The sequence below is a fragment of the Helianthus annuus genome, chromosome 15 (assembly GCF_002127325.2).
Source record: "Helianthus annuus cultivar XRQ/B chromosome 15, HanXRQr2.0-SUNRISE, whole genome shotgun sequence".
Classification (NCBI taxonomy): domain Eukaryota; kingdom Viridiplantae; phylum Streptophyta; class Magnoliopsida; order Asterales; family Asteraceae; genus Helianthus; species Helianthus annuus.
Window position 1 is genome coordinate 169,559,332 of NC_035447.2, and position 14,024 is coordinate 169,573,355.

A 14,024-nucleotide genomic window follows, 5' to 3' on the forward strand; every position below is an offset into this window, starting at 1 on the left:
CTTTATTACAAAATTCAGCATTTTATTTAACTAGTAAGGTGCAAAAACATGGGAAAATAATACTAGACACTTTCCAAAGTGTCGGGAATTCATTGTGTCACTAAAAATAATATTAAAGACACTCTAAATGCTTAATTAGCACTTTAACGGATTAATATCCAACCGAATAACCGGACCTAACCCGGAACATAAAAATATTGTCAATAACATTGTTTATCCTTTTCTGAGCTAGTTAGGGTCCCCGAACACCCTAACACCTGTTATAATACACTACACACTAATAACTAACTTAAATCCCTAACTAACCTAACTAGTACTTAACTATATCATTGAAATCAAACCATAACCCCCCCCCCCCTTCAACCAGTCGGTCCCCATATGGGACACACTTCTTACAATTTTGATTATTTTATTCCATCATGTCTAATATCTTCATGACATATTGTTTATTGGACAAAGGCTCTAATATGGTTTATAAATAAAACCATAAGATCACCATTTCATTCACTAACCACACTTTAAAAATTTTGCTCTCTCTTTCCCTCTCCTTGAGTTCAGCCGAAACCATAGCCCACCATCCCACCATCATCAAGCTTTGATCAAGACATTCCACATACATACAAGTGTGCAAGAGACCATACGAGGAGACCCGGTGCTTTCGGAATCTCAAGAACCTCACTACGTTGCTTTTATCCACCTTGTTTTCGCTTTGATTCTTCCCTAGCCTTGAGCTAGTTATAAGTGGTTCTAAACACTCTCTTGTTCATGTTTAAAGTGGTTAATAAGAAATTTAACGGCTAAAACTCAAGAACATACAAGATCAAATCTAAAAGTCTTGAAAGAAAGATGAATATGTTGGTTAAAGAGAAACAAATGGTGTAAAACTTATGAAACTTATCTAGCTATGATTATTTTATGTTGTTTGATGCCAGTAGTGGAACGGGTCGTCATCTAACCATGCTAGATCATGTTCATGGAACATGAACTAGTGATATGTTAAGTGTAAAAATGGTAAGATGATGAACTCTACTACTTATGAACATGAACTTGTGTAAAAGTGATTTTTCTTGTAAAATAGAGTTTTAAGCTAGTAGATCTAAAGATCTACAAGTGGTATTTTCGAAGAGCCAAGTGTAAGATGCAAACCTTGATTAAAAGTCGGATCGTACACAACTAAAAGCATTTTTGCAAACAAACAAGTGTGTAAAAACTTGTGTGACAAAAGGTTTAACAAAGAAATATTTTCATAACTTTTGACTAGAAGTTGTAGAATTACATGTTCTTTGAAAACAAAGTTTTTAAGAAACTAAACATATTTTTAAAGATAGAAAGATCTACTAAATATGTTGGAAAGTTACTACATACTTTTACACAACTTACAAGTTCACGTGTTTGCGATTTATGCTTATATTTTTTACTAGTTTGATGTTTGAATATTGTATATTGATGATTGGAAAATTGTTGATTGAATTTTGAAAAGAAAATGATACGCTAGTAAGCATGGCCACCTCAAGTTACAGAGGAAACTCTGGCGAAATTTTTCCAGAAATATAATACTTGGAAAATATTTTTGTGACAAGTGTTATTAATATGTTTTTAACATGTTTTCCAAACAAACTTCGCCATGATTTTTATTACAAAAATTACCAAGTGTCGGAGGTGGATTTTTCGTAAATAAAACTTGTTAAATATATATTTAGAATATATATTTCTTAGTAAAACACTTGTGTGATTTTATGAAAATTTTGTGAACTACACATATATTATTTTTAGAGTAAAAATAATATAACTCATATGCACTGAAAATACGACTCCAAAATAATACGAACGCTGTCGCAAATAAATATTTAAGTTACACCGGTATCATTATTACCACACGAATCATAAAATGTAACTTATGTAATTTCGGAAAATACTCATAAATGTGTATTTTGACAAAGTATTATTTTGGAATTTGTAAGGAATAAAATATAATATTTTTGGGGAAAAATATGTATATTTTGAAGATAGAATATTTTAGACAAATGAATTAAAATATATTTCATTAAGTGGGACTTAATAATATATCATTGAAGTTATAAAAACACACATGTATTAAAACCCCCATCCTTGGGAAGGAATATAATTGTAAATAATTAAGAAGTGTAAATTACGAAATAGTTGCCTAACTATTTCCCAAAAACGTTAAACCTTAAGCTAAGGCACGACCGTCCGTCTAATAGAGGTTAGTACATGTAGGTCGTCACGCAGCAGGTTGATTGGCAGTTACTATTTCGAGACGCACTTTTGTGAGTTCATGTCCCCCTTTTCTCTTAACTGATTTCAGTTTTTATACTTCGGGGGTGAAATACATGTTACAATGTTTACGAATACTTTTTACATGGTATGGTTAGCGTAAAGAGGGTTACTACTTAGATCATGTGAGTAGGTAGGCTGAAACTAGAGGCCATTAATCCTCATTGTAGGACTGAGGGTCATTAGCGGTAGATCTATCTGGGTGTAGCGAGCCCAACTCCAGGCCCAACAGAACGGACCTCGGGGTGACTTTGAGCCCGACGCAAAAATCTGCTAGGTTTGAGTCTTCCTACTGCACTTCACACATATCAATGGTCTTGCAAACCATTGGTGATCTCTTTATTTCCTTATTTGCTACATACCAGGTATTGTCATACTTACAAATGTATTACAAAGGTTTTATATACTCACTTTCACATGAACTCGCTCAACATTTTTGTTGATTTTTCAACTTACTTGTATTTCAGGGAATTAGGGATCTGGCAAGGTATGCTAATGTCTTCATGCTGCGTAAGAAGGGTGATGTCATCCAAGTTTAGGGGTTGTGGCTTTTACCTGGACGAGTCGCAAGTCTTAAACTGTGTCTATTTCATGTTTATGGTTGTGTCTTATGAACAATGTTTTTGTTTTGTTATGTTGTGAACTCGTTGCATGTGTCGACGCTTTAAAACAATGTTGTGGTATTTTCATTTTAAAACATAAATCTATGGATGGTCATCACGGTTTTATTTTCATATAGCTTTGTTGTGATTAAGCTATGGTATTAAGAAGTCACACCAAATAAACCCACGCTTCCGCAAAGCCAGGGTGTGACAGCTTGGTATCAGAGCTTTGATCATAGCGAACTAGGATTCCTTCTCTAGTCTAGACTATGATCACTAGGGCTCTCACGAAAACATTTTTACATTGCATACATTACGTCCAGATCCCGGATACGAAACATTTTTACAAACAAAAGTTGAGCATCTTTTCTTAAAATTTTTTGGTTGGTCGGGAGACCAGGGATTCAGTCGGGGAAACTGAGGGAGTTCAGCCGGGTGGCTGGGGAGGTTCAGCCGGGTGGCTGGGGAGGTTCAGCCGGGTGGCTGGGGAGGTTCAGCCAGGTGGCTGGGGAGGTTCTGGTCGGGGGAACAAGGAATTAGTCTGAGAGACTAGGAGGTTCAGTCTGAGAGGCTGGGAGGGTAGTCTGAGAGACTAGGAGATTCAGTCTGAGAGGCTGGGAGGTAGTCTAGTGGGACTAGGAGGATTGCTTGCTTGTTTATTGGTGACTAACATGCTTATTTGATTATATGACCGATTGTTTGTGCATATGTGTGTTTGTATTACAGACATCATGCCTTCATCAGATACTGGAGAGTCAGACACTACAGATCCCATGGTCATATTATCAGACGACATAGTTTCATCGGAGGACGAGGTTTACACCTCCGATACTACCAGCACAGACGATGACGACTTCCAGCCCTTTGCGCTGCCTGATGTCGTAGCCGAGCCTGCTGATGGCCATCTCGCTGGGGATTTACCACTCGCAGTGATCCCTGCTCCTGTGCCCCTTGTTGCGTATCCCGTTGTTGATATGCCCATCGATATTGTTTCCGACGATGACGACGACTCATTTGAGGAGGACCCACTCGAGGTTGACTTTGAGGGCGAGGCCCATATTGCAGCTTACGATATCTTACTCCTTGCTGATGCTCCTGCAAAGGAGGCTCCCGTTCATTCACCAGTCCCAGACTCCTTAGAGTCTGTGGCATCCGCACCTTCGCACACTCAGGGAGTGCAACACCATTCACACGACGCCGACCCGGACATGGCGTCATCAGCTGCACCAGTTCCTACGCACAGTTTTGAGTTCGATCATGATATTGATGATGAGTCAGATCTTGTTTTCCCACCTTGTTTTGAATCAGATCATGACATTGAGTTCGTTCATCTAGACCAGCCCCTGGAGGATCCTATAGCTCCTGTCGACCCTATGTTTGCTGATCCATCTGATTTTGAAATGGAGTTTGTTGATCCGGAGCCTATTGTGGCCCCTGGGCCAGTTGTTGCTCCTGTCCTCGCATTAGAGCATGACCCTGTTCATGCCGATGCACCTGCTGTTGCTCCTTTTGTCGATGACATACCTGTTGACGATCATCCTGTTGTTGCTCCACTGTTGGAGGATGGTCATGTTGTTGATGCTCATGTTGATGTTCCATTTTTGTTAGAGGATCCTGTTGTTGCTCCACCGTTAGTGGATGATCATGTTGCTGACATTCCTGCTGATGCTGTTGTTGCACCTCTTCCTGATCCAGTACCTGTGCAGTTCGATCATGCACCTTTTGCTACCCATGTTGATCCACGATACGCTCACACCCGCAATGGGTGGATAGATGCTGACGATGAGTACCCACCTTTTGTGGTACCGGTTACACCCGTTTCAGCCCCTGCTTCAGTTCCCATTGACGTTCATTTGATTCCCACACACGTCACAGATGCGCATCGCGCAGACCTTCCTGTTACATTTCTTCAGGACATCTCTCCACCACGTCCTGGAGAGGGCTCATCTCGTCAGCCGTTTGGTCATACACCTTCCATGACAGGAGGAGATCCGTTTGTGCCTCAGATTCCTCATCCTACTGTTGTGCCCACTGCTGCACCGTTTACTGTACCATCCTTCGCTCCATCTAGTGAGCCGTTCCTTTGGACCACGCCCCCCATTATGCCACCATCTGATCCACATCACCCATACCACATGGGGTATTCTACGGAGGATATTCTCAGATCTTTCATGATACAGCAGGAGGCGCTGACACGTCGCGTACAGGAGCTGGAGAGAGCTCAGCGACTCCCGTGCCAGTGCCAGACGCCACCTGCGATATCGCACCCTCCTCGTCCGTTATCACCCGACTCTGCCGCTCGTTTCTGGACTCCTGAGCAGCAGATAGCATACCTGTTGCGTTCTCATCGCGCTATGGAGGAGGATTAGCTTCATATGCGACGTTTGCTCTTTTCTCGTTTTCCCCCTCCTCCACCGCCATCAGCTTAGGCCATTTTGTACGACAGGGGTAGACTTTTGATGAGAGGACGGCAATTGCACAGACTATACAACCTTTTTGGAGACCGCATTTTGGATGATCATGATTTTTGATGTTTTTCATTTTGGTTGTTGTCGACACTGATTTTATAGTTTGGACTAGGGCGATGTGGCCCTTAGTCATTGATGATGTACGATACAGTTGTGAACTTGTACACCTTACATTGTGGTCTTGATCTATAACAGCGCAATCGCCGTATTCTCTTTATACGTGATGTTGGATTGATTGTGTATATTTTATAACATGTGATGTTACGTGTTGGTATATTTTATAACATGAGATGTTATGTGTTGATATTATTGTTACATACGTATGATCCTTCTACTTATTATGACCCGACCTACGTGAAACATCTTTTAGAAGATGCCACCGAGACGCCAGACACGCGTGCCTACCAACGAGGCAGAACTTCAACAGATCATTGTTGCCGCCATTGCACAATATGCTGCTTCGCAGGCAGAAACCAGTGGGAATATCTCTCAAAACAACGGCAATAACAATCCACCTCATGGGTGCACTTACAAGCAGTTCCTAGACTGCAAGCCCGTGAACTTCGATGGCACCGGAGGTGCTGTTGCTTTTGTCAGATGGGCCGAAAAGACAGAGTCAGTTCTCAGAATGAGCAAGTGCGCTCCAGACCAGCAAGTGACCTACATTTCTGGGCTATTTTTGGACGGAGCCCTGTCCTGGTGGAACTTACAAGTTCAAACTCTTGGTGAAGCCGCAACTTATACGATGACATGGAATGAGCTAAAGGAGCTCATGCGAAGAAAGTACTGCTCGCGCGCTGAGATTCAAAAACTGGAAACTGAATTCTGGCATCTCAAGATGGAAGGTTCCAAGATTGCTGAGTACGTTCAAAGATTCCACGATTTGTCACACATGGTACCTTATATGGTTACACCAGAGTTCAAGCGAATCGAGCGCTTTATTTGTGGTTTAGCTCCACAGATCATGAGTATGGTCACAACTTCCAAGCCTGCGACAATCACAGAGGCCATCGATCTGAGCGTGGATCTTACTGAGGAAGCTATCCGCCTGAACAAGTTTTCGAATGTTGAGCCAAAGAAGAAGGAGACTCACGTAGAGTCATCTGGCGAGAACAAAAGGAAGTTCTCGAACTTCAAACAAGGAACAAGCGGTGTTGGCAAGAAAGGAGAGTCAAGCACACCGGTCTAAGCTGCAACCGGTGCTGGGAAGAAAGGGAAATGTTATATCATAGCCCAAGTGTAACACCTGCCAACGTCATCATTCTGGCCGGTGTGGGCCGAGAATATGTGAAGCTTGTGGAAAAGTTGGCCACTTGAAGGATAATTGCTGGGCTAGTGCTGGCCGGGGAGGCCAAGGCGGTTTTGGTAACAGGAACGGTAATCGCGGTGGTAATGGAAATCGTTCACAAGGGAATAATGGAGGCAATGGAAACCGAGGGAACAATGCCAATCAAGCTGGTAATGTGAATCGAAATCAAAATAACAATCAAGCTGGGAACGAAGGTGGAAATGGTCAAAAATTGGGTTGCTTTAACTGCGGTGACATTGGGCACTTTAAGAGGGACTGCCCAGGATTGAACCAAGCACGGGGAAGAGTGTTTAACATCGAGGCAAGGGAAGCGCGCCAGGATCCCAATGTTGTTACTGGTACGTTCCCTATAAACCAACGCTTTGCCTCCGTTTTGTTTGACACTGGTGCCGATTATAGCTTTGTGTCGTTAGAATTTAAGAATATGCTTGGGTTAGCCGGTAGTAAGTTAGATATCCCGTACTCAATTGAACTGGCTAATGGAAAGCTGGTTGAAGCTAATGAAGTTGTCAGAGGTTGTGTAATCGAGTTGGGAGAGCGTGAGTTAGCTTTGGATCTATTACCAGTCAAGTTGGGAAGCTTCGACGTGGTAGTAGGGATGGATTGGTTATCAAACAACAAGGCTGAGATTGTCTGCCACGAAAAGATCATTCGCATCCCAACAGAAGACGGAGAATCGATCGTAGTTCATGGAGAAAAGCGATACACCTCTAAGAATCATCAGCTGCCTGAAAGCTCGAAAGTGTTTACAAAGGGGATGTGCTGCCTTCTTGGCACACATCGTGGATAAGAAAGCTGCTGAGCCAAAAATCGAAGACATCCCTGTCGTGAAGGAATACCCGGAAGTCTTCCCAGAGGACTTGCCAGGATTGCCACCCCAAAGGCAAGTAGAGTTCCATATTGACCTAGTTCCAGGCGCCGCGCCTGTGGCTAAAGCACCTTATCGACTTGCCCCGTCAGAGATGCAGGAATTGTCGACACAACTTCAAGAGTTGCTAGACAAAGGATTTATCAGACCAATCTTCTCACCTTGGGGAGCTCCAGTTTTGTTTGTCAAGAAGAAAGACGGTAGTTTCCGTATGTGTATTGACTACCGGGAGTTGAACAAGTTGACGACCAAGAATAGGTATCCTCTGCTAAGGATTGATGACCTATTCGACCAACTGCAAGGTTCAAGCTACTACTCGAAGATCGATTTGTGATCAGGTTATCATCAACTGAGAATACAAGAGGAAAGTATTCCTAAGACCGCTTTCAGAACTCGTTATGGACATTACGAGTTTCTGGTAATGCCGTTTGGGTTGACAAACGCGCCAGCTGTTTTTATGGATTTGATGAACAGAGTTTGTAAGCCGTATCTAGACAAGTTCGTGATTGTGTTTATCGATGATATTTTGATTTATTCGAAGACGAAGAATGAACACGAACAACATTTAAGAGCCATTTTGGAGTTGCTGAAAAAGGAAAAGTTGTATGCCAAATTCTCGAAGTGCAAGTTTTGGCTATGCGAAGTCCAATTCCTTGGACATGTGGTAAATGGAGATGGGAGTCATGTGGACCCCACCAAGATCGAAGCGATCAACAATTGGGAGACGCCAAAGACGCCAACTGAGATACGTCAATTCTTAGGTTTGGCTGGGTATTATCGAAGGTTTATTGAGGATTTTTCAAAGATCGCTCAACCATTGACTTACCTCACGCAGAAGGATAAGAAGTTTGATTGGGGAATCAAACAGGAAGAAGCATTCCAGTTATTGAAGGACAAGCTTTGCAATGCGCCGATCTTATCGCTACCAGAAGGAACTGATGATTTTGTGGTATATTGTGACGCTTCGCGTCAAGGTTTGGGTTGTGTGTTGATGCAACGCCAGAAAGTTATAGCTTACGCTTCGAGCCAATTGAAGGTACATGAAAAGAACTATACCACGCCTGATTTGGAGCTAGGCGCAGTGGTATTCGCGTTAAAAATCTGGAGACATTATTTATATGGTACAAAGTGTACAATCTTCACGGATCATAAGAGTTTGCAACACATATTCGACCAGAAAGAGCTGAATATGAGACAAAGACGTTGGGTCGAATTGCTGAACGATTACGACCGCGAGATCAAGTATCATCCAGGGAAGGCGAATGTGGTCGCTGATGCCCTAAGTCGAAAGGAAAGGATCAAGCCCATAAGGATTAGGGCTTTAGAGATGATTATTCAGACAGATCTTTCCTTGCGCATTCGTACTGCGCAAAAAGAAGCTCTTAAGGAAAGAAACCTTGAAGAGGAATATCTCCGTGAATGGAGAAGCAGTTAGTGCCAAACGAGGAAGGAACGTTATGTTTCATGAAAAGGATTTGGGTTCCTTTGTTTGGTGGTTTGAGAAAAGTTATTTTTGATGAAGCTCACAAATCACGGTACTCTATCCATCCAGGAGCGGATAAGATGTACCAGGACCTTAAGGATTATTATTGGTGGCCTAGGATGAAAGGCGATGTTGCTGTTTATGTTAGCAAGTGTTTAACGTGCGTCAAGGTAAAAGCTGAATACTAGAAGCCTTCAGGAATTCTGCAACAACCTGAGATTCCCAAGTGGAAATGGGAACAGATTTCAACGGATTTTATAACGAAATTGCCAAGAACGCCAAAAGGTCATGACACTATTTGGGTAATAGTAGACCAATTAACGAAATTTGCACACTTCTTACCCATCAGAGAGAAATATAACACGAGCAAATTGGCTGAAATATACATGAGAGAAATCGTTGCACGTCATGGAGTGCCTCTCTCGATCATCTCTGATAGAGACGGAAGGTTTGTGTCAAGGATTTGGCAATCTTTCCAAGAAGCATTCGGATCTCAGTTGAATCTGAGTACAACATTTCACCCGCAAACTGACGGCCAGAGCGAGAGAACCATTCAGACATTGGAAGATATGCTGATGCCACACCCCGATTTCCATGTGTCACCGGTGCGCCCGGTGTGGGGTACAGTGACGTAGTTGGCATCGTCATAGACAATCAACACAATATAATAATGCACAGCGGAAGCAGAATAGATACATTTCAACTTTTAAATAAAGTGCAATAATAATATCACAGTAGTTGAAACGGATCCACAGGCGGATCAAATAAAATAAGATAAAAATTGTTCAACAGATATTTTGTCGTCCGAGCTTGCGAGACTATAGTGGACGCTCTTAGGAAACAGCCAGCCTATTTCGTCTAGTACTTGCACTTAACCTTTTGGGAAAATACGTCAGTTTACACTGGTAAATACAAATCGACTGACTCATTTTGAAAATGATTGAAAATTGATTTAAATGCACAAGGCATAAATATTTTTAGTAACTTGGGATAATTATACAATATAAACTTGTGAACGATTTACATGCACTCGTATCTTTGGTGGCCCGGGATCTGCTGTCCGGGCTAAGAATTAAATGACACACCACATTAAAGAGTTATACACGCCGAGTGTACGCCTACACCCCGTGCTCTGGTCGTGGCCATCTCGTAAGATAATGCCAAGGATATCCGGGACACGGTCAATAACCCCCCAAAGCCTAAAGTAAGACAAGACTGTTTAAACGAGTCGCACAAGCTATTCAAGACTGTACACCCATAAGGCGCAGGACTTGTGCGCCCGATCAAGCGGTATTTTTAAATACCGTACCCCAAGCCCGTATAGGGAAAATAAGTCAAAATGTATTTACCTGAGCAAGTATGTAACACAATCGGTAAGTGTGGTAGCTTTTACTGGGCCTCCTAATCTGGAACAAAGGTTTATAATTAACCTATTAGATTCCTAAGGGGTCTTTTATTTAAGCCTAAGCTTTGACCGGTTAGTTTTAAGAATGATACGGTTTACGCACGATTCAACGAAAGACCGGATAGAATGTGATTTAGACCCGACAAGTTTGAATACTTGTATAATATGGGTATACTAAATACATTCTGGATTTTGAGATAAAAAAAATGATAACGTTTGACCCGTTTCGGTCAATTTACGTAAACTAGTTACGTAAACCGAACCGAACGCAAAAAGGGCGTTACGGGTAGCCAAAAGAGTCAAATGCAAGTTCCCTGAGATAATATGCTTTAAATATGATATAATATCAGTAAGTTATGTTCTATATTGCCCGGAATAATTTTAAACTCGATTTATGCCTTAGAAGGGCATTTTGGTCATTTAAAAGGTTATAATAGAGTAAAATTAGAAATCTGAGTCTCGGGTCTGACTTATACAGTAAATATACCTCATTTAACATATTATAACAGTAGGGTATGACTCATATATCAAATCTATCATTTAAAACCAAACTATGCACCGTAGGGGTATTTTAGTAATTTCACAAGGGCTAAAACTGCCAAAACTGGAAATCTGAGTTCATATACTTATATTTACTGTTATTACATGAAAATATGCTAAACACATCAGTAGGTATGAGTCTTATATGTTTAAAACGAGTATAACGCTTACTATGCGCTTAAAACGCTAAAAATGCGATTTAGAGCCGTTTCCGGGTTTATATATGAAAGCTGAGATTTTTACATTTCCATAAGGCTCAAAATAATTTATTTAACATATAAAATCCGTAGGAAAAGGTTTCGGGTCAAAAGGATGCATAAAACTCATTTTATGGCTTAAACGGTCAAAACCGACATAAACCGAAATAGCTAGGCGATCTAAGATCCGATCAGCCAAAAATTAAATAAAAATCATCTAAAATCCCAAAATAATATATATCATCAGTTGGTAAAAAGTTTTGTATCAAAACGTGGCCAGAAATAGGTTATACGCGAAAAGGACCGTTTATGTAACTTTATAATATAGTTTTACGCTAATGGCCATAACTCAAAATCTGGACCACCAACTGATCCGAAATTTTCGGTGCAAGCTTATATATATGAAATAAAGATTTCTATCCTTTCACTTTTCCAAAAATCACGTTTTATATCAAAAAGGGCAAAATAGTCAACTTTTAAGCATAATCGGAAACATGCATTTGAATCGGCTAAGTATAGACTCAAACAACAAAAATTTACAGAAAGTTTTACCAAAATAAAAATGGTCAAAATACTCTCCAATACAGATCTCAAACATGCATGTACGAATCCGAATCGATAGTCTACGAATTAGTCGTTTTACAAGACTTTCGGTTCCGATTCGTGTCTATACTATAGATTGTCGAGTTGATCGTGGTAAAACACATTCTTATATTCATTATAAAGCTATCTATGATAATCAAACAGATTGCATATCATTTATATTACCATTTAAGCTATTTTTCTCAAAAATCACTTCTGTTGACTTTTTAGAAACACGTTTGACTCGACAATTAGCATGCATATAGTGGGATTCAGATAATACCCTTTAGAGGGTTTGTTTCCCACATAAATACCAATATATATATATCAGGTTTCAATTCGAGAAATGATTGAGTAATTCTCGTTTAATCAGAAAGTCAAAGTTTATGAACAAACAGTTTGACTTTTAGCAATAATCAAAGCAAGAACGGATTAGAGATCGAATTAGAAGCTTACAAAGGTCCTATAGATGCTTAGTGAACACTAGGATGCTGCCTTGTCGTCCAGGAATGCTCCAGAAATGCTTGAGAGAAGGTTCTTGCAAGTGAGCTTCTTGGTTACTATGAAAATGTCCAAGAAAATGAGTCTTGATCTGATTTAAAGATGGATCCAGAGCTTTGGAAGTAGCTCACTGTTATAATAGCCATGCATGGGGTTTAATTGGAGCATTTGGAGGTGGTAACAGCTGGAATGCACACAAGATTCGGACCCAAATAGCTGAAATCACGAGTTACTGCACCTGGGCCTGGGTCGTGGCCCGCGTAAGCCTGTCCAGGCGGGCCACCTGGCCTCTGTTGCTGTCAAACTTTGCCACACATTGGCAGTTTTGGTCCCTGTCTTCGCGATTGATGTTTCGGCTACTTATCTTGACCCGTAAACCCCCAAACTTGGTTTCTAAGAACCTTAGGACATCTACCTACATGGTAATGTCCTCGGATAATTTTTCGCTCAACCGAAAAGCCACGAAATTCGACGTTGACGCTTTTAGTCCTTCAAGTACGGTTTTGGCCATAACTTTCTCATACGTTGACGAAACTTCACGAAATTTTAACCACATATTCTAGTGAGTATATTTTAGCTTCTCAAAGCTTCGGGTCTGCCAAAAGTTCACTCAGAGGTATAAATTAAACATGTTGACACTTTTGGCCCCTATAGTTTGCAATTCCTCACGTTTGTGCAATTTCCGCGTCGTATGATCCATGAACCATCCGTTTAAGGTTATAAACATTACGGCTTATCATACTTTAAGCAATACTTTTTCACCTACCTCGAAGTGAAAGTCTTTGCGTTTAGGATCCGCATAACTTTTCTGCCTATCCCTGGCAGCTTTCAAACGATCGCGAATTTGAACGATCTTGTCTGTCATCTCAAAGACGATATCTGGTCCTGACAACTGGACGTCTCCAACTTCTGCCCAACAAATGGGCGATCTACACTTCCTACCGTATAAAGCCTCAAAAGGCGCAGCCTTGATGCTGGAATGGTAGCTATTGTTGTAGGAGAATTCGATCAGTGGTAGGTTCTTATCCCAACTACCACCCAAGTCGATCGCACATGCACGAAGCATGTCTTCCAAAGTCTGAATAGTACGCTCACTCTGACCATCGGTCTGAGGATGATAAGCCGTACTAAAATTCAAACGAGTGCCCAACGATTGTTGGAAACTCTTCCAAAAATGTGACGTATATCTAGTATCTCTATCAGAGATAATAGATATAGGTATACCATGTAGCGCTACGATCTTATCGACGTATAATTGGGCTAACATATCTGAGCTATACGTCTCCTTGATGGGTAGGAAATGAGCTGACTTAGTCAGTCTGTCTACTATGACCCATATGGTATCATTTCCCTTTTTCGTCTTTGGCAACTTGGTGATGAAATCCATTGTCACCATTTCCCATTTCCACTTGGGAATTTCAGGTTGTTGAAGCAAACCTGACGACTTTTGATGCTCAGCCTTGACTTGCGCACAAGTCAAACATTTAGCTACATGCTCAACTACTGACTTTTTCAAACCAATCCACCAGTAGTTTGCTTTCAAATCCTGGTACATCTTATCAGCTCCAGGATGAACAGAATATTTAGAGCTGTGGGCTTCCTGGAGGATAACATCCCGAAGTCCTCCATAAACTGGAACCCATATTCGTCCGTTTAGTCGTAGCATTCCATCTTTGTCGTAGGATAACTGCTCCTCAGTTACTCCTAACTTTTCCGCAGGATAGTTAGCTTCCAGCACAGCTTCCTTCTGTGCAGCTAACACCCTTTCATTCAA